Raw genomic sequence first — 6,000 nt, 5'->3', positions numbered from 1 at the left:
GGTTCCTGCAATTCTCACATTAACAGGTATTCAGGATAACCCAAACCTTATGACAATCAATACTCTTGGCCATTTTACAAGCACTTATTCACTGGGAATTTTTGTAGTTTGTCCCGTGGAACACTATAATTTGCATTTGCTCCATATTAACGAATGTTTTAAAGCATTATAGCAAAAGCATATGCCAATATCAGTAGACAAAGTTCATTTTTAAAAGGGATCTTAGATATAGAGCCTGAATTGACTAAAGCAATTGCCTTGCTTTTTACAAATTCTAAAACTCTGAGTGAAAATCACGTCTCAGCAAGTTGTAAATGAGGTGGTGGTATTTTACTAACCGCCTCAGACTTTGAGTTGGAGCGGCCACTGGTATTCATCTTATCTAACAAAACAGAGATTCAGAGAAGCCAAGTGGTATGCCAACACACAACTAGGCAGCGGTAGAGCTGGGGTTAGAATCCAATCTCTTAACTTCACATTCACTCTTTCCATGAGATCTGTGAATCAGCCAGAGTGTAATCAGGGAGGCAGAGCCACTCTGAGTGATATGGAATAAGGGATTTATCATATGGATGGTGGGAGCTGGTGGAGAAGTCTTTAAAAAAGATGTTGCTCTGGTTCTGTGGTAGGCCTAAAAGGGATGCAAGTCAGCAGGACCTGAACTTGGGAAGAAAAGTTGAATGTCAAGAAGAACAAACAAGTGCACACTGGAATCCATAGGACAAACTCCACACTGCTTCTCTCTCCCCACCTCCAACCTCAACGATGTGGTTGACTTGCAAGAAGAAGCTGGAAGCCATCTCCACCAAGTCACATGCACACCTGGCCCAGGCCACAGAAAAGTAGAATGCGGTTCAGCTGGAGGCTGGGGCACATGAGACCCAGCTGCTGCTGCTAGGCATCATGGGAGCCAACCGATCAGCATCCACAGGTGTAGCTGCACTTGCGGCCCTGCACCCATCTTGTGGGTGTAATGTCCGTTGCTTCACTGCCACCTTCCAAATCACACGCAGATTCTCTTGTTGCAGCCCCAACCCAGAACTCAACTGCTGGCAAAGAGGATTCTGGGAAATCAACTCCAGCTTAGCTAAATAAAAAAACCTCTGCACCATGCTAGAGCTTGTCAACGTATTTGCAGATGTCTTTGATTTTTCTCTTCACACAAAACACAGAATAATTCAAATATGGAAGAGAACATAGGGACCCTCTCTGCAGTTCCCTTTATGGAATTACTGCTTTTCTGTCACCCTGAGAACTCAGTTGCCTTGAATCCTTTTCTTGCTCTGTTGTGCTTCTTGGGATGATTAAAACTACAGCTTATTTGTGTATCACTTATATATAAAATATTGAAATATTTGTGTTTCACTTATATATGAAATACTGCAGTAAAAACAGGTCCTCTAATATTATGTATGTCATATAAATAAGGATTGTAAAAACTTTAGGATCCATTTGACATAATTACCTATGGAACCATATGCTTAAGTATTTATGTAGCTAAGTAAATATGTTGGTATCTTTGTTCATTCTATTTATCTATCATCTATCTATCTATCTATCTATCTATCTATCTATCTATCATAGTGTTATAAAGATTTAAGGAAGAACACTTTTCAAGAGTAAACAGTCAGGGGACCCCTGAGTGGCTCAGTGGTTGAGCATCTGTCTTTGGCTCAGGGCGTGATCCCAGCGTCCTGGGATAGAGTCCCACATCGGGCTCCCTGCATGGAGCCTGCTTCTCCCTCTGCCTGTGTCTCTGCACCTCCCCTTTCTCTGTAAATAAATAAATAAATAAATAAATAAATAAATAAATAAATAAAATATTTGTTTAAAAAATAATAAACAGATATCTAGACATGGTGAGCTGACAGACCGAGAAATTGATATTGTAACTTTTCAGTAATTATGTCAACTACTGAACACCTGTCACTAATCCAAAAGGCAAAAGAACTGACAGTTATGTAAACTGTTCCTTCACCTTGGCTTCTTGAAATTATTGAGATAGTTATAGATAGGAAATGCAGAGTTAAAGAAGAGGGAGTAGGGTACGTTTCTTACCACATAGGAGTATTAGGAATTTGTTTAGCTTCTGCCTCTCTAAGCACATCTTAGGTTCTTTAACCCTGTAGCTTATTTTCCTCCTCAGATCCAAGCCCAGAAATTCTCCTTTCCTTTGGCCTTCCTAGGGGAAAAAAGTTAAGACTGTAGGCAAATAAATCAACAAATAGATACAGCTTTGTGAAGACATCAAGATCCTACACTGAGATTGAATCTACCTTCCAGTTTCAATCACCAACCAGAGGGAAAGGTGAGACAAGTGATTTCCAAAAACTGATAAAACACAGTGGATGTTTAGGGGGTAGAAAAAGCCCTGGACTTGGATCTAGAAATAGGTCCAATCCATCTACCCATTTGTGTCCTTTTTAACATTATTTAATTTGTCAAAATTTACGTTTTCTCTTCTGCAAAATAGCTGTAATCTCACCTGCTTGCTGAGAAGTTCTAGGCTTGAATGAGAGAGCCTGTATGTCTACCTCCTTCCTACCTTCGTTCTCCTAATAACCCCTCCCCTGCAATTATTCCAATTTTATCATAATTTCCTGAAGAAGTCATCGTATGACCAATCATACAAATAGGAATGCAATGAATGGGATCATTTATTTTAACAGGCTAGAAGATTAAGTGTTAGCAAGCAAGTGGAAATTTTAAGAGAATTTGTTTCGTAATCTGATAGCCACTGCTTATTTTGTTTAATTGAAACAACTTCTTTTTTTCTGTGTCAAAAAAATCATGAAAGATTTTGAAATGGGCAAAAACACTACTGGGTGTCCTGCCTGGACAGGATAACACTTCTGAGTTATCTGTGTCTTTTATTGTCTTTGAGCTACTTTAAAACTCTGTAAATCATAGATACCTGATGCTAATAAAACTGATTCTTATCCAAGAACAAATACAGTTAAGTCTTATTATTCACAGTAGTTATTTCTATAAAGTTGCCATGAACACTGAATTAGTGAACACTGAAACATTGCTTTTATGGGAAACACGGTATTAGGTTCCTGTGAGCCTCTGGTTACACTGTTATCAACCAATTAATACATAGCCTTGTTTTATGTGTATTTCTGTTTAGACACACCTTCTTTCATAGGCAGTGTTGATTCATTAGCCTTTAATTAATGGCCAACACCACTATAACTCACACCCGAATGAAGCTTTTTGAACCCATGTATTTTAGCAAGTAGGTGGATTCACAAATATTGAATCAGCAAATAATGAGAACTCACTGTATTGTGTCTAATGGATATACCAATGATTTATCCCCCCACTTTCCCAATCATAGAAGCCAGTTTTGCAACTATTAAGCATATTTATTTTGGCCATTCCTGACCACCTATGAACTGTTAAAAGATATACTGAGGCATGTTAAAATTTACAAGAGTTTAGGGATCCCTGGGTGGCGCAGCCGTTTGGCGCCTGCCTTTGGCCCAGGGTGCGATCCTGGAGACCCGGGATCGAATCCCACATCGGGCTCCCGGTGCATGGAGCCTGCTTCTCCCTCTGCCTGTGTCTCTGCTTCTCTCTCTCTGTGTGTGTGACTATAATAAATAAATAAATAATTAATTAAAAAAAATTTACAAGAGTTTATTTGAGCAAACAACTATTCTAACCAAAAGTGGTCGGGGGTGCTCCATTGTCAGGAGCTGGGGAAAGACTCTACAGATCAGGCTCAGAAGCAAAGCAAAGCAGATTATTTGATGGCTACAGCTTAAGTGGTTGCTGATTTAGAAGAGCCTCATTGGCTGTTTGATTGTTCTTAAATTTTGATTTCTTAACTTTGAGGCATTTCTAGGAATTGACTCCAGCTTAAGTTCTGGTTTGATTATATAGCTGCCAAGACATTAGTGCCCACCTCAGGCTAACATCCGCCCTGGTTAATTACTTAATGCCATATGTGTCCACACTTTAGATTTCCTTTAAAATTGTTGTAATATCTGTCTGGATCCTAACTAATTAATAGTTACATGGAAATCTTTGCTATGTATTCATTTTATACTTAGGTGAAAGCTATGTCTTTACTACCTTTAAAAAGAATTTTATCCTCTACCATTTGAAAAATTGTTCAGGGTGAATTATCATCTTCAACTTGGGCAGTTTTATGCAATTCTATGAGCCCACGTCTGAAAACATTCCAGAACATGACTTTCAATGAGTCATAATTCCTCTTCGGGGTCTTGTCTTTGCCATCTTATGGATTTACCATCTGAGAAAGTGCTTCTACATTGTAAAGCATCCTGCAAATTAGCATCAAATTCAATGTTCACAGTCTGTGAGGGGTGGTTGTTTTCTATATTTAAGGCTGAGGAAACTCACACTCAGGGAGATAATGTGACTTTTTAAAGATCACACACATAAGAAAATTTTAGTTTGACTGTTGTTAAGAGTTAGAGACCAAAGTTTAGCAGATAACAGAGCCAGTGCTGTTCATGTGAATGGCACAGAAATCAACTCCTATTATTGTAAGGGATTAAAAGCCTTTCCCACTTTTCTGCACCTAAGACTTGTTATGTAGATCAGGGAAATGGGTGGGTTAGTGGGGGGAATATTGAAAATATTGTGTGATATTGACTTGTGTGATAATGGTGCAAGGGAAGGAAGTTATTGGAAGGAAGTTATTGGAAGGAAGTTATTGGAAGATAAGCAAACAAGAGATTCTTAGACCTAGGAAGGGGGATGAGGGAGAGAACCAGACAGCCTAGATTGAGTGGCAATGCTTGATGGGGAGTAGAAGGGAGGGGGGGGGGCAATTTGCCATTGTGATGGAGTTCTGAGGAGACAGGAGAGGAGGGGGCTTTATATTCTAGAGTCTGAGAGACTTCTGTGAATCTCCAAAGTACATTTGGGGGGATGTTGCACTTTTTTTAAGTTCAGCATCTTGCTGAAGGGCTGGGTCCTAGTTTCGTCTGAGTTAGGATTATTACTTTCCTATGATGTGTAGGATCCCTAGAGGAGACATGAAGGAACTCCTGTGGGATTCAAAGTTAGCATAAGTGACAGTACTGTCTCTGAGCTTTGACTCTATTTGATCAGCTGATTATTAATATTTTTAAGCACTTTCTTTGTCAAGAGTCCTAGAATAAAATCAACCAGAAAATAAAGGAGGAAAAGGTAAACTCTATTGGCTGCTGAGGCAGAAGCGTTCATCGGAAAGTGAGCAGCCCTGCTTCGTGGCAGTTACCAGAAACATGTTATAGGCACGTAGATTGGTCTTGAGAAAAAGGAACAAGAAAACAAGAACTTAACCTGTGGAGTAAAACTTGTTCTGTGACCAGTTGTTAAAAGGCTTAGGGAGAAGCAAGTATGGGAAAGTAACTTTCTCAAAGTTTCTGGCAATAAAAATGGCTGCTTTAGTCATGTGACAGTCGCAAAAGATATTAACCTTTGTTCTTTGAAATACATGTATGCCCTTCTCCCTTCCTGCTTTTCAAATATAGGACCTTCTTATCTTTGTGATATGAAAATACATGATAGGTCAGTCAGTTACTATGGACTCACTCATCCATCACAAGTGATGCACACTTTACAAAATTTGTTCTAACTCAAAATGTATACATTTACATTTATTTGTTAACATTTAATATAAGACCAAAGATTACTCTTTGAGTTCGGGACAGCTGCTTTGAGCTTTGCATTGTCTTTCATAGATGAGCCACAGCAATAATACATATCATCTCATTTCCAGTTTTATTTTTTTTTCTTAACAGAAGCAAGTCTTAAATGAAAACCAGTGAAATAATCAGCACACCGACTCCCTCTAGATTGTTACGATTTTTCTTTTCTTTTTTTTTTTTTTTTGCCCCTCCCCTTGTTACGATTTTTCTTTTCCCCTTAAACTTTACAGGTCTCCTAAGACAGTTCAAAACATTTGACTTAATTTTGACAGAAAATTCTCTTTCCAAATTCATTTTCCACTGATTTATGTTATATTTAATTGAATTAGAT

Source organism: Vulpes lagopus, chromosome 2 (assembly GCF_018345385.1).
Source record: "Vulpes lagopus strain Blue_001 chromosome 2, ASM1834538v1, whole genome shotgun sequence".
Taxonomy (NCBI): domain Eukaryota; kingdom Metazoa; phylum Chordata; class Mammalia; order Carnivora; family Canidae; genus Vulpes; species Vulpes lagopus.
This window is presented reverse-complemented; position numbering follows the sequence as displayed.